The sequence below is a fragment of the Schistocerca piceifrons genome, chromosome 3 (genome assembly GCF_021461385.2).
Source record: "Schistocerca piceifrons isolate TAMUIC-IGC-003096 chromosome 3, iqSchPice1.1, whole genome shotgun sequence".
NCBI lineage: Eukaryota > Metazoa > Arthropoda > Insecta > Orthoptera > Acrididae > Schistocerca > Schistocerca piceifrons.
In genome coordinates, this window is record NC_060140.1 from 354,926,219 (window position 1) to 354,952,198 (window position 25,980).

Sequence of the window (25,980 nt, forward strand, 5' to 3'; positions counted from 1 at the left end):
TTACTGTGGATCACGCAGTTCAACGATCAGCGCCACCTGGCTGCGACTGCGGACTGATTACTGCTCTGGGCTCCATCTTCTGCTTCGATATGTACCGTTGTTTAATTTCCTTACAGATCGTAATGACTGACCAGTGGCGGCTTGGGAGTCTCGTTTCCACTCATGACAAGATGAATTTCGTGCGTGAGAGGTCTAGAGAGTGTCGGGGCTAGGCAACAGTCGAACACACTCGAACTCACTCTGCATCGCGGTAGGTCTGGATAAAATGGGCTACATACAGGCTTGAATCACATTGTTGAAAGAAGACCTCACAGGAGCCACGATGATAGGACACAGGCGCCACACTTAATACGAGAGGAATGTAACGGCAGCGAACCAGAGGTGTTCATTACGTGAAGCCAATGTCACCCCATTCCATCACACTAGTGCTGAGCTCGAGTGAAGATCATAAATGGAATCTGGCAACGTTCGTTCTCCTCGGAGTTCCAACAGACGGCAACGTCAATGATGATGCTCTACGCAGAATCAGATGTCCTGTGAATGGACGACGCGGGGCCGCTCCTGCCTCCATTGTTGACTTCGGGCACAACACCGTCGGCACACCTCACCCTGCTTCCGCGGCAAGGGAATCTACAACAGTGGTCGTCATGTAGACAGTCCGTAATGTAAGAGATGTCATTGCGCTCTCCATAGAGGTATTTGTCTCTTTGGTTCAAATGACTCTGAGCACTATGGGACTTAACTTCTGTGGTCATGAGTCCCCTAGAACTTAGAACTACTTAAACGTAACTAACCTAAGGACATCACACACATCCATGCCCCACGTAGGATTCGAACCTGCGACCGTAGCGGTCACGCGGTTCCAGACTGCAGCGCCCAGAGCCGCTCGGCCACTCCGGCCGGCACTTGCTCTTTTCAAACAAGGCGACTCCTGAATAAAGCAATATACCGTATTTGTACAATCGTGCACGTCCAAGCAAATATTATATCCGTCCTCTCTAGCGCTAGTCGTTTGAGGCTGTTGAGATCCTGCTTGCCATTCAGCATTAGTCTTGTGAACACGCCATGCATATTTGCATTATATTTTGTGGGATCCTGACCAACGTGAAGAGCAATATCGCAGAACGATAAGCTGCAGCCTCGATCGTCGCACTGTCGAATTCTGACACGTTCTTTGTTGACATTTCTGCTACTTGCCTGAGTCAACCTCCTTATACTCATCCATCATTAAAACACGATTTCTGAACGAAAAAAAAAAAAAACGGAGCATAATCTTTCCCTGGATGGAGAATGCAGACGGTGGGTGCTTCTAGCTACTTCCTGCTGAAGTGCTGATCATATTCGTATCCAAGCCCATAAGACATTTATGCCAGTATGTTGCACACTGTTTTCGTAGTGGTGCAATTCTAAAGACCAACGATGTACCATTAATTTAGCTGACGGATGATGATGCAATCCTCTACATGAAAACTAGCTATGGATGTCTGTACGGTTTGATCAATTAGGAAGTTTTTTTTTTTACTTCTTTATTTCATCACCAATGTTCTCCCGCTCCTCACTCTCACTTAAGTTGCAAAACTGCACTCACAGCACACTTGTGAACCTCCAAATAAGTAACATTGATACTTCTTATTTTTTTGTGATGTTACAGAAGGAAGTATTTGAACTACGTGTTGGCTATTGTTATGTACACGTGACTGTTTGTTTTGTTCAGTTCTTCTCCCAACTTATTACGATGTCCAAAGATAGAGGTAAAGAAGTCTTTCCTACATCGTGACGTACGCAAACAGTGAGTGATAGCATTTCCTGGTTATGCTAACATGGAGTAGCATCATTCTTGATTTTACGCCAACATGCACTAAAATGATTATTGGCGTTCTTGGACGACATACTGGCTTAAATCAAAAAGCTTTTCTTAAAGCCGGCCGCGGCGGCCGAGCGGTTCTAGGTGCTTCAGTTCGGAACCGCGTGACTACAGTCGCAGGTTCGCATCCTGCTTGGGGCATGGATGTGTGTGATGTCCTCAGGTTAGTTAGGTTTAAGTAGTTCTAAGTTCTAGGGGACTAATGACCTCAGATGTTAAGTCCCATACTGCTCAGAGCCATTTGAACTTTTCTTAAAATTACAGATAAACTCGGTCCAGTATATGAAGGAGCATCCCGGTGGTTCTAATATTTTCAGTTTACTCACATTCGTCGACTTTCAGTGTTTTATCGCAACGCCTGTAATATAAATCCTTATTACCCTTCATTAAACACTCTTTATTAAACAGAAAAGTTACGTAGAAGAATGAGATGCGCCACGCTATTATAGAAGTATTATTCAGTAATCAATCAGATCGCCTTGTAATTCAGTAAAAAGCTACATTCTTCAGTCATTAATAGATGTCACGTCAATTACTCCATGTCCATAGATCGCAAGCATAATCTCAATAGCCTTAATCACTTGGAATTTTACTTTATTTCACATTTTTAACTAACTATCACCCCTTGATTCTCTCAAGTCCTCATTTCAGTACACACTATCTTCAGAATATCTCAAACTGACGCCCTTTTTCTTTCCCTTTACCTTCCAACTTCCTTCATCTGTCCGCTCTTCTTCGGATACAGCTCACAAAAAACAGGAAATTTACAAGTACACAGACTAAAATAGAGACTTTCAGCATCACGGAGAGGTTTACTGAAGAAATTTTGAGATTTTACGTTCCAAGACAAGTCGGGCCACATTCTTCGTCCGAACCCCTTCTCGTGAAATGATGAGAGCGAAAAAACTAGAAACAGTAGGTGTCATTAGAAGCTTTACCGAGTTTCGTTTTTTCACAAACATCCTTCGTGAATGTGTTGAGTACAGTGCAGAGGTGTACATGTTCTCTTCGCAGCCTGTCTGCCCCTATCTCTGACGCCCGAATTAAAGTAGCTCTACCTGCCGTAGCGGAGACGTGAGTGTTGGTGTGTACCGAATCACAGGGGTTAAAAGAGGCCAACTTGCATTCCCGCTAGCCTGCCTAGCTTCACAGGTCACGTTCAGCCTCCTGCATCGGACAACAGGTTGCGCTATCAATCCAACGTGGCTAGCCAGGTGTACGTTGGCGTAGGTAGTTTCACTTCAGCTCACTTATCGTTATGGTGGGAGCAGCAAAATGAACAACCCAAACTTAAAGAATATTGGGGAGAAATTATGAATTTGGGAATATAACATAGTCACGAAAGAGACCTGAAGTCCAGCAGTGGAAAACTTGTTTGTGACGCAGCTTCAAATACATAGGTGGGTGTTTCGCAATGTAAATTGTGCAAACACCAGTCCGGGAACGTCAAATATGTTAAGACAGAACTGTAAATTTGACCAGCAGTTTGATTGCTCCATAAATCCTTTGAACGAGGACAAAGACTTAGTGCCTGACAAGTGTGTGGTACTGTATGCTAAGGAATTGAGGCCATTTGGAAATATAGGCCTGTGTGCTAAGGACTTGAGGCCATTTACAAATATAGGCTTTCCAAATTTAGGACAAACATTGATCGAAATAGGAAAATAATGCGGCTCATTGTTAGTTAAAAACCGTATTCTGGAGGTATGTAGCGCAGTGCGAACAGAGCTTAGTTTGAAAGAAAAGCTTCTTCTTTCAGACACGTACATTTTAGAATAACATAAGAAATGAACGTCGTGTTTGCTAAAATGTTTTTGAGGAATTTAGTATGAACTATTTTGTAACTTAGAAAGAATTCAGCGAGTGAACCACACATATCTTGTAAAAAGTAATAGAAATTGGTATAACTGGGGTCCTTTCGGCTGGAACACACTGATGTTGCAGAAATTAGGCTTCCATTCGAAAACCTTACTTTAGACAGAGTTGCAGTATAATATATTCAGGTTCTTAGGTGCAAAGTATCTCAAGTTTTAGAGTTGGTTATGATTAGCACTGAAAACATGTATTTCAGGTGACCTGTTGAAGGTTAGAATTGAGAATATCCAGTACTAGTCGAAAGAGGGTGAAACTGCTCAGAAAACCGTTCATTATGAAGTAAATAAATAAGCATTATACACGCCGTAAGGGAGAAAAGGACTAATAAAATTTAATGTTTTGTAGCCTACACTGACCCAAAATGGATACGTATTTCATTGAGCGCCTTCTCGTGATGGTCGGGTAACTAAAGTCTTTTCATCAACTGCCGAGCCCTACTCACAACACTACAACGAAAGCGTTCGAAATAAACTGCTACGTAATGCAGCACAGCCTGGCGACGGGCGGGCAGACAAGTAAGCAAGACTCCTTTAGCCTTCTTGGGTTGGAGATAGCTGGGATTGGATGGGAGAAAGGCAGCCTGCCCGTTCTACTTATAAAGTGCGGCTGCTTGCCTGCCCGGCTAATAGGCAAGTATGAGCAGGTCAAAAGCGGAATGAGTACACCTCTGGTACATTGGTACCAGAAGTACCGTCCGTCACAGATAATATATAGAAGAAAGTTCCGTCACGAAGTTACCCCGTCCGCGTCCAGTATAAGGTTTCTTCTGCGGCCCTTATTGTTAGCACAGAGTGGCCTCATTCGCGATATGAGAGAGTTTTTTGCCGAGACGTGGGGCAGTGACCTCTGCAGGGAGTTGTGGTGGCCGCTATCAGACCTGCGGGGCACGTCCCCCCCCCCCCCCCAGTCACTACTGTGCCGCCGCCGCCGCCGCCGCCGCCACCGCCTGCCGCCCCAATCTGGGACGTGCGCTGCTTGCCGCCGCGCGGCTCAGCACGGCTGGGACGCGATTCCGTAATCGCAGACCCCGCCGCGCCACCAATATCTCGCACACGGCAGAGCGTCGGTGGATTCCTTGGCGCGTACCTCGGCGAAAGAAGCGGAGAAAGGGCTGCGAATTATTAACTAAGTGTAGGGCGAAGATATATCGGACTCTTAGGTTAGACGTAGTTCATGAACAAAGGTGCAGAAGGCGAACATTTATATCTTTATATTCGCAAGGAGCACCCTTTATTAAGCAGAATTATTAAATTATTTCATAAAACGATTGCACAACATTCAAAACGATGTTCATCAAAGATAATTTGCCAGTTCCAACGTTTGAAATGTAGGTGGAAAGTGTTTTTAATCTCATCCGAGTCTATACCATGTGCTGCTCCTGCTGACCTCTTTATGTATTGAGTATACATTATTTAATTTCCTTTTCTATTCCACGCCAAAGAAAAGAATTATGTAGGGCCGGATCTGATGAATTAGTTCCAGACACTATTGGCTACTTCGTTCCGAGTTTGTTAAAGTCTTTGTCTTGTGTTTCTGACTTTCATTTCCCTAAGCATCCGTGTCTCTCCAACTGCTTTCGACTAGATAGTTAAAGTTTACAATCTCTCAGATGTTGGAATCTGATAATTTTCAAGAGCTTTAAATTCCACTGGAGGCCCCAGAAGGGAAGATAAGATCACCAGAGCAAGGCGAAAGTGGATGTGATCCTGTGACAGACAACTGACGAGACTGTAAAAGACGGTTGGAACTTTAAAAATATTCTCATGTTTCTCTCCACGTCAGCTACAAAAGCTTCACAAAATTAATAAGAAAAAATATGGGTATAAAATCATTAGGAAAACGCCGCAGGATTATTATTATTATTATTATCGTTATTTCTTTCCTTTCTCAGACGTTATGTCTGGTTAAAAATGGAAAATGACGCGGACCTTGATCAAGCGTGACTTCCTTTTAACTCTACGGTATATTTTACACTGCATTTAGGAACTTTCGGGTAATTGAACATGTATCAATAATTACAGATTTCTGTTGTTGTATATATACTTTTGGATGTAGCTGTATTGCGTTGATGTACTGGTGGATATTGTGTGGTATGACTCCTGTAGTTGATAGTATAACTAGTATAATGTCAACTTTATCCTGATGCCACATGTCCTTGACTTCCTAAGCCAGTTGGATGTATTTTTCAATTTTTTTTCCTGTTTTCTTCTGTATATTTGTTGTATTGGGTATGGATATTTCGATTAGTTGTGTTAATTTCTTCTTTTTATTGGTGAGTATGATTTCAGGTTTGTTATGTGGTGTTGTTTTATTTGTTATAATGGTTCTGTTCCAGTATAATTTGTATTCATCATTCTCCAGTACATTTTGTGGTGCATACTTGGATGTGGGAACTTGTTGTTTTATAAGTTTGTTGTAAGGCAAGCTGTTGATGTATTATTTTTGCTACATTTTCATGTCTTCTGGGTTACTCTGTATTTGCTAGTATTGTACATCCGCTTGTGATGTGATCTACTGTTTCTATTTGTTGTTTGCAAAGTCTGCCTTTATGTGTTGTGGTATTGGGATTTTAAAATAAAATGCTTGCTGTAATATCTGGTGTTTATTGTTTGATCCTGTATTGCAATCATGAATCCTTCCGTCTCACTTTATATATTGCTTTTTCTTAGTCATGAGTTGGATGCGTCTTGATCGATGTGTGGCTGTGTTAGATGATACGGTTGCCTACCATGTGGAGTTTTCTTTTCCCAATTTACTTTCTTCGTATCTGCTGATGTTATGTGATCTAAAGGGTTGTAGAAGTGGTTATGAAATTGCAGTGGTGTAGCCGATGTATTTATATGAGTGATTGCTTTGTGTATTTCGCTAGTTTCTGCTCGTTCTAGAAAGAATTTTCTTGAATTGTTTACCTGTCCATAATGTAGGTTTTTTATGTCGATAAATCCCCTTCCTCCTTCCTTTCTGCTTAATGTGAATCTTTTTGTTGCTGAATGTATGTGATGTATTCTATGTGTGTGGCATTGTGATCGTGTAAGCATATTGAGTGCTCCTAGGTCTGTGTTACTCCATTTCACTACTCCACATGAGTAGGTCAATATTGGTATAGCATAGGTATTTACAGCTTTTGTCTTGTTTCTTGCTGTCAGTTCTGTTTTCAGTATTTTTGTTAGTCTTTGTCTACATTTTTCTTTTAGTTCTTCTTTAATATTTGTGTTATCTAGTCCTATTTTTCCTGTATCCTAGATATTTATAGGCATCTGTTTTTTCCATCGCTTCTATGCAGTCGCTGTGGTTATCCAATATGTAATCTTCTTGTTTAGTGTGTTTTCCCTTGACTGTGCTATTATTCTTACATTTGTCTGATCCAAAAGCCATATTTATGTCATTGCTGAATACTTCTGTTATGGCCGAGCGGTTAAAGGCGCTACAGTCTGGAACCGCACGACCGCTACGGTCGCAGGTTCGAATCCTGCCTCGGGCATGGATGTGCGTGATGTCCTTAGGTTAGTTAGGCTTAAGTAGTTCTAAGTTCTAGGGGACTTATGACCACAGCAGTTGAGTCCCATAGTGCTCAGAGCCATTTGAACCATTTGAATACTTCTGTTACCTTTAGTAATTGGTTGAGTTGTTGATTTGTTGCTGCCAGTAGTTTTAGATCATCCATGTATAGCAAATGTGTGATTTTGTGTTGGTATGATCCAGTAATATTGTACCCATAATTTGTATTATTTAGCTTGTTGGATAGTGGGTTCAGAGCAAGGCAGAAACAGAAAGGACTTTAATGAGTCTCCTTGGTATATTCCATGCTTAATCTGTATTGGCTGTGATGTGATATTATTTGAATTTATTTGGATATTAAGTGTGGTTTTCCAATTTTTCACTACTATGTTTAGGAACTGTAACAATTTAGGACCTACTTTGTATATTTCCAATATTTGTAGTAACCATGAGTGGGATACACTATCAAAAGCTTTTTGGTAATCAATGTATGCATAGTGTAGCGACCTTTGTTTAGTTTTAGCTTGATATCTCACCTCTGCATCTATTATCAGTTGCTCTTTACATCTTCGTGCTACTTTACAACAGTCTTTTTGTTCTTCATTTATAATTTTGTTCTGTGTTGTATGTGTCATTAATTTCTGTGTAATGACTGAAGTTAATATTTTGTATATTGTTGGTAGGCATGTTATGGTGAGATATTTTGCTGGGTTTACTGTGTCTGCTTAATCTTTAGGTTTCAGATAAGTTATTCCATGTGTAACTGTATCAGGGAATGTCTATGGGTCTGCAATGTAACTGTCAAATAATTTAGTTAGATGTGAATGTGTTGAAGTGAACTTCATTAGCCAGAAATTTGCTATTTTATCATTTCCAGGGGCTTTCCAATTGTGAGTAGAATTAATTGCTTGGGTGACTTCATGTTGCAAAATGATCACTTCAGGCATTTGTGGTATCATCTTGTATGTGTCTGTTTCTGCTTGTATCCACCGTGCACGCCTGTTATGCTGTACCGGGTTTGACCGTATGTTGCTCCAGAAGTGTTCCATGTCGGCTATGTTTGGTGGATTGTCTATTTTAATGTGTGTCTGGTAAAATTTCTTTTCGTATGTGTGGAATGTTTGGTTTTGTTTCCTTCTATTTTCACTTTTTTTTGTATCTTCTAAGTCGATTGGCCAATGCTTGTAATTTCTGCTTCTTTTCATCTAATTGCTCTATCGCTTCTTGTGAGATTTTACCTAAACTTTTTCGTTTTTTGTATGACATTTCATTTCTTATAAATTATCTTAGCTGTCCAATGTCTTTTCTCAGTTTTTCTATTCTGATCTGTAGCCTGTGTTGCCCTGCTGGTTTTGTGGGTTTCTTCTGTGTGTTGGTTGGTTCTGATCTCTGCCTAGTGTGCATATTTAGTGTAGTGAGTGCTCCTATATAAACCAGTAGTTGCAACTCTTCCATAGTTGTATTTTCATTTATTTTGCTGTGTATGATTGTGTTGATAGTTGTTACTGTTGTTTCGACTTGAGGGTTATTTGGGGGTCTATGCAAGAATGGTCTAATGTCTGTATTTGTGTCTTTGTATTCTCTGTATGTCAGATGAAATTTTTCTTTTATATCTAACATGTGTGTCACTTCGTGTTCTATTTGTGCTTGTTCTGGTGGCTGTCTTAAGATTTCGTTTTCCTCTGATTGTTTAATTGATGCGTGTTGATCTTTGTTTGTTTGCTCTGGGATGTTTGAGTCCATTACTGTAATTTCTCCTTCTTCTGATTGCACATTATTTTGTTCCAGTATTTGTTGTACTTATTGTTTGATGTTTTCTAATTCTGACTGGGGTATCCTGTTATTTTTTATTATTACACGGATCTGATCAACTAGTCGTTGTTCTGTTAAAAATTTTAATTCTGGGTATCTGGTAATAAATTATGTATATACTTGTGATCTGTATCCAGTTGTGTTGGTTCCTAAGTTTGTTGCCTGGTAATAACAGAACATGAGGTGTCGGTTAACTTCATCTGACCATCTCATCCTCTGTCTTTGTTTTCCTTCTAGAGTGGTTGCAGGAAGCATATCCTGAAAAACACTTTTATTTGGATATAAATCATTTTCCGTGTGGCTAGCAGTGTCGTTACCATTGTGGACGGGCATAGGGTTCAAGCGTCGTCCCTGACCATGACAGCGCTTGTCCGAGGCTTCATTAGTTCTGTCCTGAACCAACTAATGACACTAAAAGGGGGGTTAGCCCTTTTAGTGGTTTGTTCTTTTCGTCGCCTTTTACGACTGGCAGAACATACCGTAGGCCTATTCTTTTCCCGGGCCTCCACGGGTTTTATTGTTATTGTTATTATTATTATTAATATTATTATTATTATTATTATTTTGCCGTCGGAAAATTAGTTAATGAAGGTGACGGTCTAACAGTTTGCTGTGTGTCTCACTGAAAAAACCGAGTGAGAGACAAGAAAACATTGGATCGAATGTAGGCTCCAAACATAAAACCGGAAAAAATATGAACACTTCATGCTCTCAAATCCAAAGATGTAAGTTTTCTTTCGCATTACATACATAACTTTTACTTTCAGGCCTCTCTTGGTCATTATTCTCTTCTTCCTCCTCCTCCTCCTCCTCCTCCTCCTCCTCCTCTTCATATAACAGTACCATTTTAGCGTGCGCTTCCTTGTTCCTTCAAGCACATATTCTATCTCAGCTACCTTAATTTTGTATTTCATTAGTCCTGCATTCTGATCTACGTATTGGTCAACGCCCCTGATAACATCATCCAATGAAATTTGATAATCTTCGTAGTCGAGCTCTCAGCACTGCTGTCAGTCTTTTTTCCCATAATGCAGTATGCTTTGAGTATTTCTCCATTACTATATTGTATTTGTCATCATCGTAACTTTTCTAACAGCAACAGGTAAGCCTTTTATATCATAGTTAGCTTGTTTTGTAATGTCACTGCTGAAAGTTCCCTTTTACTATATCTATCATAAGATAATAACGTATTCGAATACTTACAAATGATAGTCCGTTCATTACCTTCATATCCTTATTCTGATATCTTGCTGATAAATACTTGGTTGTACTTAAATTTTACATTGTGTCTCGCCTTTCGTACGTTTCCAGTGACTTCTCCTTATATATTCTGCACCCAATTCCTTAGTAGCGTAAGTTAAGAAATTGTTAATGGTAATATATATAAAAAATAAGCTATCTGTAGTTCTGTTGTCCGTCACTTCCATCTCAGTTTCATTAGCACTTGTACTACTTGAGAGAAATAAGGCTATTGAAGTGTGCACTATGTGGAACCAAATCATGGTATCGAGCAGCCTTTTTATCGTGCAATAGTTTTAGAAATTTACTAGCGTATTTCGTAAGGTATTCTATAAATACTGTGTAGAAAATACGAGTTTCGCTAGTTGGTTGAACACTATATGGGTGCCTGTACTAATGAGGAGCCAGTAAATTCCATGTACGTTTCAAAGATCCGTCAACAAGAAAATTACACCGCCGGTAAAATTGCAACACCGAGATGGAATTATAGGACATAAAAGAATGTTGATAGGTGTGTTTCTGCATCTAAAATATGATGTCTATTCAAATTTGGCACCAGTCGCATTGGAGTGCCGCTAGTAGCACCACTATTCGAATGCAAGTCCGGTTTGCTTTAACTACACGCTGTAATGGTAATGAGCCTTAGTTACTTTTGAAATTGGACGTCGTGGGTTGATGTTAGTCAAGAATCTCTTTAAGGTGACAAAAGCGTCATTATCATCACATCACTAAATTTGAACGAGGTCGTGTAATAGGGCTACGAGAACCTGGATGTTCTTCCTGCGATATTGCATGAAGACTTGGAAGGAATCTAGCTACTGTACGTGATTGGTTACAGCGATGGTCACAAACGTGTGAAGAAGACCGGGCTCTAGAAGGCCACGTGGCACCACCGAGAGGGTGTTCAGCATATGTCTCTGTCGCATGGTGCTACAGCCGCAATTTGAGCAGCAGTTGTCACTGCACTGACACAACGAAGTGTTAGAAATCGGTTACTTCAAGGACAGTTCCGAGCCAGGCGCCTTGTACCGTACATTCCACTAACCCCTAACCAGTGGTTTCAAGTGAGAGCTCATTGGTGCTTAGAACTGAGCTCTATTGTGTTTTCTGATGATAGCTTCCTATGCCTCGGTGCCAGTAAGGGCCGTGTGTTGGTTAGGAGACGGTCGTTTGAGGGCCCTCAACCAACCTGAGTGCTGAACACCCTGGACCAGTGCCTGGAGTTACGGTTTGGGATATGACTTCGTACGAAGGCAAGAACACGCTCGTGATTATCCCACTCACCCTGACTGCGAAACTGTGGGTCAGTCTGGTGATTATCCTTGTTGTACTGCCATTCATGAACAGCATTCCAAGGGTTGTTTTCCAACAGGACATCGCTGCCCCACATACCGCTGTTGTAACCCAACATGCTCTCAGAGTGCCTTGCGCTGCTCAATCACCAGGACTGTCTCCAGTCGAGGACTATGGGACATCATCGGATGACAACTCCAGAAACATCACCTAACAGCATTAGTATCTTGAATAACCGGTAATAGCTGTAAACGTAACAGTAAATAAAACAGGTGATAGTTACAGTACAAGTGACAAACACAGTGTATCTGCGGATATTGCGAGTTTCATGATGTTCTCTTGAACTGGAAACAGAAACAGCAACGATAAAATAAAGAACAAAAAATATGTTTCATCTTTAAAATTACTCTTTCACTGAAACTAGTACTTCACAACAGCGAAATACTGCATGGCGTGTCTATCATACTTTAGCTCTTTGGTCCTAGTTGTCCCTTTAGATGATGGATGCGGAAAACGTAGTAATTATCTGCTTTTATTCCGTGTAATTCGGTGCGGTAATGAAGGAAAACTAGTCTCCTAGGTACACAAAGGGTCCGCTGTGATGCGTTGTTAATTACACTGCAGCAACAGTTCCCTCGTTGCAGACACCAACAGTCTTTCTCGATACCCACAAACAGCGATGATGGGAATTACCCTGCATGAAATCGGATTTTATGTCCTGACTTGTAAAGAGGAACTGTTGTAATCCTTTCTGCACGGTATAGATTCGAAACTTTTAACTTGAAATCTTTAAAACATGTACGAGGGTTGGAACGTTAATAGTGGCAACTATTAATTTACCGCTCGTACAAAATAGATATGTGTTTCAAAGTTTTACTGACTTTCAAAGTAGTCACCAGCATTGTGTATAATCTGTTGCCAGTGACATGGAAACCGTAGGATTCTCTTAGCAGTGCCAGTTGTGTTGACGGTTCCAGCGGCGCAATCTATTGGCCTACGAATTTGTAGCAGTTCTGAAGCGAATGCCATGAAGTGTTTCCTTCAGTTTAGAAATCGAGTTGAACTTACGATGGCTTAAGCAGGGGAGTGCAGTATGTGGTATAGCACTTAGCAGCCCCGTCAGTCAAACAAATCAGTAACAGCTAGCACTGTTCGTGCTTGAGCATTGTCTTGCAAAATGATGGTCAGCTCCTGCAGGGAGTGTCATCACTCTGTCTCTAAGCTGGTTGTAGGTTGTGGTCTAAAAATGAACACCTCAGAGACAGAATTGATGACACTCCCTGCAGGACCTGACCATCATTTTGCAGGACAATGCTCAAGCACGTACAGTGCAAGCTGTTACTGATTTGTTTGACTCATGGGGCTGCTAAGTGCTATACTATCTACTGCACACCCGTGACTTAAGCCCTCGTGAGTTCAACTCTATTTCTGAACTGAAGGAAACACTTCACGGCATTCGCTTCAGAACTGCTACGAATTCGTCGGGCAATAGACCGCGCCACTCGAACCGTCAACACGACTGGCACTGCTAAGGGCATCCTACGACTTCCACATCTCTGGCGACGTGTTATACACAATGCTGGTGACTACTTTGGAGGTCAGTAAAACTTTGAAACACCTATCTATTTTGTACGAGCTGTAAATAAATAATTGCCACTATTAAAGTTCCAACCCTCGTATGTACGTCATAAGTAATATTTGAGTGATTGTCTAATAACTTTCGCAAAGAATCTCTAGCCTTTAATTTCGTGTCAGATGACACCTATAACGTTGGTAACGATACCATAGGAAGTGTAGAAGCTCTACGATAAATATAAACTGTTTCATTTGTAATGCGTGCAAAGAACTCGCTCCAAAGCATGCCAGTTTTAACATAAAGTCCATTGTTATGAGGTCTGTTATTTTTTATCTAAATTACTGAAGATGCCAGTACGAACTTTAAAATTGGAAATGTCACTGTGTAGCCGTGGGCTCATTTAAATGTAATTTTGTCCCCTTTACAAATACAAAAATATAAAGAGTACCATTCCCAAAGCTCTAGTGTTCTCGAGATCAGTTACGTATTAATGATAAGAAGACAGCACATCGTTAGCTGTCTTTATTGTTCTTGGTAAATGTATTTTCGCGGTATTTATCGAGACGTGAGAGCATTAGCCGGTAATCGTGTTTACTCTTCAAACTTGTGTTTCTAGGCCGGCTGGGTTGGCCGAGCGGTTCTAGGTGCTACAGTCTGGAATCGCGCGACCGCTACGGTATCACGTTCGAATCCTGCCTTGGGCATGGATGTGTGTGATGTCTTTAGGTTAGTTAGGTTTAAGTAGTTCTAAGTTCTAGGGGACTGATGACCTCAGATGTTAGGTCCCATAGTGCTCAGAGCCATTTGATCGATTTTCTTTTTTTTTGTATTACTAGTTTACATTCAGCCCAAAATTATGCTTTGAATTGTCTCATACTGAGAAGTGAGAAAGAGAGTTCTGTTTCAGTTGGTAAAAGCTTTCTAAAAACGAGATCGCATAAATGATTTTTTTCTTTTTCAGCAGCTGGTTTCGGCAGACTGCTATCTTCTTCAGGTCTTCAAAATTTGTTGGAAAGTCATATTAAGTGGCCATAGTAATAGATAAAATGTAGCGCATTATACAAATATATTTCAGAAATAATACATTTACAGTCAGAAACTACCTTTTGCATATGGTACGTGTATGTAGCCCTCACAGTTGATTGTTACACCATAAAAATCACAATAAGCAATTAAATGCACGTTAGCACATCGTTTCACGTTACCTCGACATGTCAAGCTGCAATTTACTATACTGAATTAGATTTCTCAAGTAAGTGCACTCTACAGAAAATGATAATTTGAAAAACTAAATGCCAGCTGATACTGACACAAATCTCCTTTCTTCTGTACTGTAGAGTTACTACCATAAAGTTACTATGCCTTTTGAAGAATTATATAAGAAATCTGCCGACGCATTCAAACACCAGACGAGTACTCGATTCAGACTGAGCGAACACGCACCTAAGCTATGGAACAGGCGTTACATATGTCAGTCGTGCAATTCCATGATGAACCTCCCAAATTAGGTATCTTATAGTTTGTAGAACTTAGTAAAGGCAAATTTGATCATTCATGAAGGACACGGCTGATTTACTCTCTGATTTTCCTCCAGTTCAAGCTTCTACACCTGCTATGATGTCCTCATTGTTAACACTACATGAAGATTTAATTTTACTGTGTATACAACGTCGCAAGGTCGGTCAGCTCATTTCCATTGCTAAGTAGCTACTATGTTATCCATTATAATTTCAGAAACAGAAAATACACCGAATACTGAAATTTTACTTCTTGTGATTATACAAGGAAGTGGGAACCTTAAGTGACACGTCAGATGTGCTGTGTTTTTTCTTTTAATACCCATAGCTCTAGTGACCTAGAGAAAAGGGAAGCACCTCATATGATCATGCACGTTAAATAAGGAACAGATGTCACGTAATAGAAACGAACTGAATGATAAGTAATAGGGGCGGTACAATCACATAAGACAATACAGCTATTACATACACACACACACACACACACACACATATATATATATATAATTGAGAGGAAAGTTCATCAAGTCTGCAACAGAAACAAGTAGTCTGTAAAGTAGTCAGGCTTATTGTCGAAACGCAAAGCATATGATGAGACAAATAGTACTCGTAGAATAGGCAATACTTGGATAAAGGAATTTTAATGATGAATGCTCACCTTGTCACAGGTGGGTGAACACAATATAGTCTACGAAAAGTTATCCTCATAATACATGAATGTGACCAGCGACAGTAAGCATGGTTAGTAAGTTACAGGAGTAACATGGAAAAAAGGATCAGGCACCAGTTAGGTCGTCAAGGTGTATACTGAAAGCCAAATAGCTGGCTGAGAAGAATTCAAACAGAGTAACTGGCTGCCGATGTGATTGAACTAGTATTGCGTCCCTACACAATCAACTGTGTGCTTGTGAATTCCTGAGGGACCAAAGTGCTGTGGTCATCGGTCCTTAAACTTACACACTACTTAATCTAACTTAAATTAACTAATGCTAAGAACAACACACACACCCATGCCCGAGGGAGGACTCGAACTTCCGGTGAGAGGAGAAGCGCAAACCGTCACAGGGCGCCTCGGACCACGCGGCCACTTCGCCGGATGCCTACAGAATCAGCAGTTGCAACGATTCTCCGTCTTCCCGGACGCCGTAGAGTAATGCGGAAGATAGAAGCAATAGCGGCTGGATAGTTTGTGTTCACTTCTCTATCCACACTCAGTACTCAGGCGGAAACATCCTTCTGTGCATCCACAAGGCTCGCTTCATCAGTCGTCCGTAACAATTCTTTATTCTTCAAAGTCCTAATATGAAGTGAACTCTTTCATTGCCTGACATGAAATGTTTTCTTTCTGGATGCTCTGAAACTTCACTGTTTGTGTCGCAGCAGTGATTCCCCCTTCCCCCGAACCAACCAGCCAATAGTGGCATGTATTGTGAGTTTTGTACACTAAAAAAACAGTCAAATATGTTAAGAATTCACCTACTCTCAGGGATTTTTGTTACTTCCAACCAATAGTTCTCTGGGGTGGGGAGGCAAGGAGAAAGTCTCTCCCTCTCCATGGTACAATTTCTAAACAGATGGTTCAAATGGCTCTGAGCACTATGGGACTTAACAGCTATGGTCATCAGTCCCCTAGAACTTAGAACTACTTAAACCTAACTAACGTAAGGACATCACACAACACCCAGCCATCACGAGGCAGAGAAAATCCTTGACCCCGCCGGGAATCGAACCCGGGAACCCGGGCGTGGGAAGCGAGACCGCTACCGCACGACCACGAGATGCGGGCTCTAAATAGATGTATGATGCATAGGCACTGCTGAGAAAGTTCAAATGTGTGTGAATTCCAAACTGATGAGGCCACCGGTCCTTAAACTTACACACTGCTTAATCTAACTTAAATTAACTTATGCTAAGAACAACACACACACCCATGCCAGAGGGAGGACTCGAACCACCACCCGGAGGGGCCACGCAGTCTGTGACATGACGCGCCGAGAAAGTTTGTGATCCATGAAAAATAACAGTAAGAACCAAACAGAGCGCTGGATTCTAAAAAGTTAAACCAAACGTTATGTCAAGGGGCGTCGTTTCTGTGGTAACGAAGATTCACAAGCTTTCCCCTGGTAGGCAGCACCTGGGCAGAGTTTCCTTATATGACTAAAAGACCTCTAAGAACAGTGCCGTGCTTCTTGGACAGATAAGTCAACCTATGTCAAGTGAGAGAGCGTGGAATGGGCGGACAACATGGCAGTCTGTGTGCCTGAGGCTACGATTACCTGCTGCTTCAAATCTATGCCAGAGTTAATCAGTTGTGGATTTTGGCACGCGGTGATGCACCAGTCTCTCGACAAGCCAAGAGATGATCTGTCCAATGATTGAAAGACCTGTTGAAGGTTCAGGTCAGGTCAGGATGGGTCTGGACAGGTCTGCACCGTGAAGTCATACGTTACCATGTACAAGGTAACGTCACGGAGAAAGCAAAGGTAGGTCATGGTCACCGGCCTTAATACGTCAGAGATGTAACGGCTTCTGTGCAAATTACCGGCTGTGTGAACCATAAGTTATCATGTTGTGTATCCAGTGGCATCCGATTGTACTGAGCTCGCATGACGATTACGAATGCAGTCTAGTAGGATTTGTCCTCCTCGGAGCCTCCACATACGGATACGTCCATCATGATACTGAAAACAGAAGCGTTGCTTGTCCGAAACGGTAACGTAATTCGACCCCTTTGTGCTGTGATCTAGTTTAGATACATCACTGTCGGTGCGCCTCTAAGTTGTGCTGCGTCAAGGTGTTCCATATGGCGTCGCACTGTCTGTGTAGCCAAGCTCCAGGAGAGGCTAGTGTGTAACCAATCACAGGATTACAGATGGCTCCTGCGGCTCAGCTCGAATGAATACAGGTTCCGTAAATATAAATCAATCGGCACTTCAATTAACTGGGCGCTCGAATTATCACAGAATGTCAATGGCAAATACTTAACGGCCATACTCGCAGACATCTCCTGGGCATTTGACAACGTCTGGTAGTCTGCGAAGTTTGCGAGATTACGGGAACTCTAGGTACAACCAGCCTTATACAATAGTACAGTAAGAATGTAGTAGTTCAATGGTGGGTTGCTAAACTGAAAGCGAATGAGAGAATCGCAAATGGGTGCCCGCAGGGCTCAATCTGTGGACCAGTCTTCTGGGAATTTTCCATCGAGCCCTTCCTTACAGAGATGTACTGTAGCACACATCACTGATATATTGGTTGTGGTGTTAGCAAACGCAAGAATAGAACACACGAAGGGCAGGTGGTGCCTGAAAAACAAACTCACTCTGGCACTGGACAAGACAGTCTCTGTGTTACTGAAGGAAAACTACAGACGGACACGATTATAGAACTGCGCAGTGCAAATATTCACAGAATACACGCAACCAGATAGGAGTACAGCTTGAAGATCGACTGACCTTTAACCAACACGTAGAATAGGCAATGCATAAAGCATTTACCTGTACATAAATTCGCACGCATCAACACAGTCACTTTCAGACTTTCACCAAAATGTATAAACGAGTATCACTGGACCTTTTTTGAATCAGTAATATGATTCGCTGCGAGCACTTGCGCTCATAAACTTTGTCTCATAATGATAACAGCCGTGGCAAGACGAAACCAAAGAAATGTTCTGCTGAGACTATCAGGGGGGTCCAGTACCAAGTCAGTGGAACCACCATGCATGTTGCATGAAATGTACCTGATACACGTAACAATCCGTCAGCGAATTGCAACATACTAGCTGAAGAGCGGTACACTAGATAAATTAATGGAAATCACGCGAGAAGGTTTGAGGGACAGCTATCAATTAAACCAACGGCGAATGAACGCATGGCAGAGTGAGTGAGCAAATTGTGTGAAAGGCCATAGAGTTTATTCCTTTTCTCTAACATACGGGAGCGATTGAAAATGCGCCAGACAGGCCCAATTCAAGGCTTGGTGCACGTTTAAACTGGACACGGCCCCTATCCAATGCACTTTCATGGAATACACCTCGGCTAGTAAACAGCTTGTTCCTCTGGGGAAGCAGGAACCCCGAGCATCCATTTCCGCAATGCCCACTACAGATGCGCACCCAGCAAACTAACTCCACACATGATATCTACGAGACCATAAGTGATGCAAACAAACGGCAAGACCTGAACAGAGCTGCTGACTTTACAGCACGTATAGCATATGCTAAATAATAGAAATAAGACTGGACAGACGAACCAGACAATTATCCGAGATGAACCTGACCCATGAAAGTATTTGACACAGAACAGAACAAAAACAGTCACTCTGACACTGATAGTTTACAATTAACAAGGGATGCAGTTGAAGCAAAGTAATGCACGCAATACCGACGCATTGATGGCTACCTGCTCCCAAAAGAGGGACGGCAACGAATGGCATCTGTAGACTATAAGTAGCTATTACCGTACCGTGGCGTACGCCGAATGGGTACGTTAAAACTGTAAAACCTATCGAGAATAAGCACTGTCACTAGATAACTAGACAGCACGTATATTAAATAGACAGCACACATATAACTATACAGGGACTTACGTCAAATTGGAAAAGAACAATAACTAAAATAGAATAGCGTAGAAGCCAGACTAAAGGCAGTGACTGCACAGTTATTCGGAGATGCTTCCTTACAGTTTATGGATCACTATCATTAGAAATTATTTTGCCATGCAATGCCAAGTGGCTCGAAATGAAATAACTTGCTCCTCACATTTAGAATGACACTGGTGGCGGGAAATCACAGATTCTAATCTTTTTCTCTTTTTCCCTCTTAAGTGGGGTAGGACGTCAAACGGATGGAATAGGAGCAGGAGAGGCGCCACAGGACATTTTAATTTCCAGTGTCTACACTTTTACAAATAAATTCTTAAAACTTCGTCAGCATCACCGGGAAGGATTCAGGATTCACACTCATTGCAGTGGAAGTTCTAAAACATAACAAAACAAATTTTTTATGTGTGAAATTTCATCTTTTTTTCACTTATTAATGGCAGTATTTGTTGCTATAGGTACACTTTTCTTCATAAATAAGAGAGACTCTTCGATGAATTGTGCACAGCATACAAACCATACTTAAAGGTGTATGAAACTCTACAATTTTTGAAATCTATTAAAAACTGTGGTAAAAATTGAGGTAATTAACTATTAAATTTGTGTTTTCGTAAACATGAAGTTTAAAATATAACAGTTCATTCGTTTTTTCCATAGATTAAATAAATTCTAGAGTTTCATACACCTGTAAGTATGGTATGTATGATGTGCAAAATTCATCGAAGAATCTCTCTAACTTATGAAGAAAAGTGTACCTATAGCAACAAATGCAGCCATTAGTAAGTGAAAAAATGATGAAATATCACACATAAAAAAATTTATTTTGTTATGTTTTCGAACTTCCACTGCAATGAGTTTGCATCCTGAATCCTTCCTGGTGATGCTGACGAAGTTTTACGAATTTATTTGTAAAAGTATAGACACTGGAAATTAAAATGCCCTGTTATGCCTCTCCTGCTCCAAGTCGGCCCGTTTGACGTCGTACCCCCCTTAATAAAATAATTTTTACTTAAATTTTTCAACGTAAAGTTTTTATTTCATTTTTAAATCGTAAATATATGCTAGGATACAACGAAACAGTCTTTTGCACTTCGTTTCGGATGGCAACGAAAGGATCCTACCCTGAAAATAAGCCGACCTCGGTGGCCACACGGTTCTAGGCGCTGCAGTCCGGAACCGCGCGACTGCTACGGTCACAGGTTCGAATCCTGCTTCGGGTATGGATGTATGTGATGTCCTTAGGTTATTTAGGTTTAAGTAGTTCTAAGTTCTAGGGGACTGATGACCTAAGTTGTTAAGTCCCATAGTCCTCAGAGCCAACCTTGAAAATAAATGGTTCCTCAAACCACCACTCTTTGCAGTCGTGCCGTATATTGGGTGACAGTGAGGTTGGTATCCCACCGCTGTCTGTGGTATCACCAGACAAATCTTAGGCCTAGAATCTGATTGACTTCAGTAGAATTGTCTTAAGTGATACCACCAGTTTATAACTGAGTGACCAGTGACGACATATCTGGAGATTCACGAACAGGCCAATGTCACTGTAACCCGCCATGCGGCCCGACACCCAGGAGTGATAGTCTGGTGTTCCACTTCTTTTCATAGAAAGACCCTTACGGTTGTCATCCGCAGCACCCTTACAGGACAGCTGTACTTCCACGTAATTCTATGTCCCGTTTTGTTGCTCCTCATGGCATGCCTGTCTGGCCTTACATTTCAGCATGGTATCGCCCCTTCCGTTAATGGCGAGTTTCTACTGCTTGTCTTTGCCAAACCCTGTCTTAGCAAGAAAGGTCACCGGATCTACCCTCATTTTCGATCGTTTGGACCATTATGGGCAAGGCTTTTCAGCCGTCTCAGGATTTTAAGGATCTAACACGTCAGTTGGACATTGTTTGACACGATATGCCGTAGGGGGACATTCAAAAAGTTTACCGGTGAGTGACAAGCCGAATAACTGCTTGATATGGACCAGAAGTGGTCCCAAGCGTTACTGACTTGCTCAATCTGTGCATCTTTCTCTCATGAATAAAACGTAATTTTTTTTTCTGAAACTGTATAATTTGTCCGTCTGTACGTGTAAAGCACTTCTACTGGTTTCCGTCCCATTCTGATAATTCTTCCGTAGTGTCACTTTATATTTATTCCTTTATTTTTCTTAGATTTTTTATGTAGACGAGCATGAAACTGGCGCCAGTGCGATTGGCATACGCGGAATTTGCTATAAATACCATGACTGCATCAGGTCTCTTCAGTACTTTGTCGACTCACCTGACGATGGCCGGTCATTTCTAGCCGAAATATAATGGCAGAATGTTGATGGGATCCGGCTTCAAACCCGAAAATTACTGGAAGCCCAATTACTGCTGTTTTCGGCGCGATATAGGGTGTTACAATGTGTCAAATATATTGAAACTTCCCCATAGAAAAAATTAATGAATTTCTGTGCTGATAAACCTCTTACGTTATTTGATTTTCTAACAGATGAGCAAAACAGAACGTACTCAGACATTCCTCTCATTACTTATTCTGATCGACAATAAACCGACACACAATATTTTTAGAGCAACGCAATCTGACTTCCAATAATCCCTACGAAAGAATGGCTGTGACTAACAATAGCCTATACCTTTGATGAATCACTTACCTCACAGAAATCTTCGTTACTCGAACTACTGCAATACAGCGAGCGCCAATACTGACAGCTAAATAAAAGATTCTAACTACTGAAGGCACTAACTACTGCTAGACATAGTTAGCAAATGAAACATTTTGATAGAGAACAAGCAATGTATTTACCTTAATAATGTTCAAAAGTCATCATCTACATATATATAATCAGTTCATGACATCCAGTCTTATAAATTTGGTTTTTCTGACGGAGACAAGTCCAGATCGCCCGCTTTCTAAACTCTCCCATCTCTCTCCCCACATCCACCACTGCTGGCGGCTCACCTCCAACTGCGCAACACTACGCGCTGTTCAAATCCAACTGCCCAACACTACAATAGCAAAAATTCCAACAATGCAAACCAGCCACAGACTGCACACAGCACAGTCAGTGATTTTCATACAGAGCGCTACGTGGCGTTACCTACATAAAAACCTAAACAGCCTACTTACAATATTGAGAGGTGAAACTACTCATCAAAATACGAGAAACAAAGTAATCGTGTGGCCAGAAACGCATATTTTTGGAGATACGAACATTCGTTCGCAGAAGGCCCTAGGAGATTGCTTTTCTGTACCAGTACATCTACAAATATCGTAGTCACACATTACTATGTTTTAAGCTATTACGTCAATTCTTACAGCTTTTAAGGTTGTAGGTTCTCTATTATCCCTAATAGAAAACAGTGAAAGTCCTACTTCTGGCCGCACGCCTGAGACAAAGTAGCGTATGCAACATACAGGTGAAGAAGAACTACCCTACATCATCACTCGAACCAAACAACTGCCTACAGGCAACCTGGGGCTGAGACTAATATGCACCTGGATTGCTGTGATAGAGAAAGATATCAAAATACTCTGCTGACCTAGGTGACCGAATGTTATTGCAACGACTGCGTCTATATCCGCAACCGTACGTTTTTAGCCCCTTCCGCGAACATGCAAGTGTTCAAAGCTCAGAAAGAATAGGTTCCCAGGCCAATGTTACTGCACTTGTATTTCTTGCTTAATGAGTACTAATATCTCATTGACACAATAAACTCGTAATTTATTATTACATAATCACTGATCTACAAATACATTACATGAAACATTATCTGAAACGGTTAAGGCACTATACGATTCTCAAGTAATCTTACGGGCCACATCTACGATTTGAAGAAAAGCATCAAATTAGATACGAATTTCAAGTGAACAGTGTGTTGCGAACGATGCTTCCACCCATTACGATACACGTGATTCCCTTTCAACGTTTCAAAGCATTACAAACGCTGTACATTTGTTTTCATTACAGACCAAAGCGAATACGTAGACGGCTGGGAGTCGACTCTCGCTGATTTTAATTATAGATTCAACGGCAGCTCGTTAGCCAGCGAGTAGCGGGAGTAATGAATCCACCCTTTCGCCAGCGTGGTACCTAACGAAAAGCATCGTCATGTATTTGCGGCGACACAACTCGGAGGAACACCTATATACCTCTTTATGATTCAGTTATGTAGACTTTCTGGCGCCGCGCGTAGCGGCCGCGTGGTTTGAGGCGCCATGTGACGGATTGCGCGACCCCTCACGCTGGAGGTTCGAGTCCTCTCTCGGGCATGAGTGTTATGTTGTTTTTAGCATAAGTTAGTTTAAGGTAGTTTAAGTAGTAAGTAAGTCTAGGGACCGATGACCTCAGAAATTTGGTCCATTAGGAATTCATACACACACTTTCTGGCATGAAACCCCCTCTTCCAATATCGTTGTCCTTATCACGCCCTGTGGCAGCAACACAGTTATCTATACTACCTTTGTATCCCAAATGATTGAGCGTTATAATGAAGTGATTGTAGCTGTGAACGTGCGGACAGGAGGAACCTATCAGCCTACACTCCGCTGAATATAGACTAACATTTTGTAACAAGATTATGTTTTTCTGCTACTTAGTGGATGTATTGGAAAGAACTGGCAGCTGTTACAAATGGCTAGGAGGATGAGGGTAAAACAGCAGCATTAAATTTGGAGTACATCTCCGTTCTTACTCAAGGAAGACACCGCAAAGGTTTACATCTCTATGTAAGAATTACTTACCGGGAAATGTTGGAGATCGGTCTCTTTCCACAACTGTGACACTATGTAGAACATTTCATTTCTCAACAAGACAGCATTGCCCGTAAGAGCACGGATGGATGAGTCATAAGGAGAACACAGATCTAGAATAGATCGACTGACATTCATCATCGCATCCGTGTTTTGCGAAAGGTTCCGTGCATGTTCCTCCTCTGCCAAAAACTTGGCGTAAGCTGCGACGCCGTACTGCCACGACAGACCCTGCAGTAACTGCAGACATGCTCGACAAAGTATGGGACAGGTTTGTCTAACATATGGATGTTTTTCGTGCATCTAATGGCGAACACAGAGAAATAACTACAGCATAATCGGATTGTTCCTTTGAAAACAAAATCTGAATATTCATCCAAGGCTATATTGCAATTCATGTAGGAGATTTAGTCTTGTGAAATAAGATCAGTAACTTGAAACATGACGCGTAGTGACAAACTGAGAATGGCAAAGGGAACGTACCAATCCTGACATTCATCAGGAGAACGAAAAACCAATGTATCTTAGTTTGTATGTGACGGATTTTTTCCCAGAAAATTGAGATGGTTCTCCGATATCACAAAATTATGTTGCTCACAGCAGATAAATGTTACGGAAGAAATTGTAAAATTCACACCTTATTAAGTACGTTCCAAGTACTGCAATAGGTTCAAATGGTTCAAATGGCTCTGAGCACTATGGGACTTAACATCTAAGGTTATCAGTCCCCTAGAACTTAGAACTACTTAAACCTAACTAACCTAAGGAGGCAGGATTCGAACCTGCGACCGTGGCAGTAGCGCGGTTACGGACTGAAGCGCCTAGAACCGCTCGGCCACAAAGGCCGGCCCTACTGAAATTGGAAACAGATTGGTTCTAAGGACCGCTAAGAAAGTTTTTAGAATTAGATCCGTACAAAGAAGAAAACGGTAAGACGCCACTGTTAATGAAGCTATTTGTTTACGCAAATAGCGCCTTCGCTGGTTTGGAACCAACAAGGTTATCTTCAGATGGCTGTTCATAGTCTAAGTTCATTTTTTGTTGTTTACCTTAGTAGTTGCCTATTTCTTAACGTAAACAACAGCAAGTGTAATGCTCTTAAACGTGAACAGCCGACTGAAGATGAACCTGTCCATTCGAATCCACTAACTACTCCGTGTGAATAAGAACCATTATTAATAGTGGCTGGTTTAAGTTTTCATCTTTGCCAGAATCAACTTGTGTTTTGTACACAAACATCGTCTCAGTTCGGTTTGTTTTTGACAAAACTGTAAGAACAAAGTTAATACAGAGGCGTCACGTTTTATTTGTGATAATACAAGTGCACAAATAAAGTATTAGGTTTTCAACTGGTATAGCTGTAGTCGACAAAAAGAATTTCCTATATCTTTTAATTTTTTTAACTCCAGAGGCTAGCAGACTTTAGCACATGAGCCATCTACTTACGCATGTTTAAAAGAGTTTCTCCTCGTTTGGCACCTGGTACAAGTCTAGGGACATGAAACAGAGTATCGAGAACACAACAGCACTGAAAACGCATTTTGCGAAAAAAATTACTTACAACGTTTCTTTTCGACTCTTCAATTGAACATAAGCACATTTTCTGGAAGAAGTTGTACCTTTTTCACTATTTTATTTTATTGATTTATTTTATTTATTTATTTTTTATACTGTACGTGATGTTAACACCAGAAAATTGTGTCTGGGGTACTGTTGGTTGATTTTATGAGACGAGACTTGTAAATACAAATTTCAAACAATACATATTTAATTGAACAACATGACTGACACGATTTGTTCATGCAGTAGTGAAACTTACAGTACATATTTTCATACTCGTATGTCTTTCAGAAACCTTGCAAATGAACGTCTGGACAGATTGAAACATTTTAATTTGAACAGCGTTTCTCATTATTCGTACAGAAATCTTCATGGAGATGTGATCTGTTTATGCAACT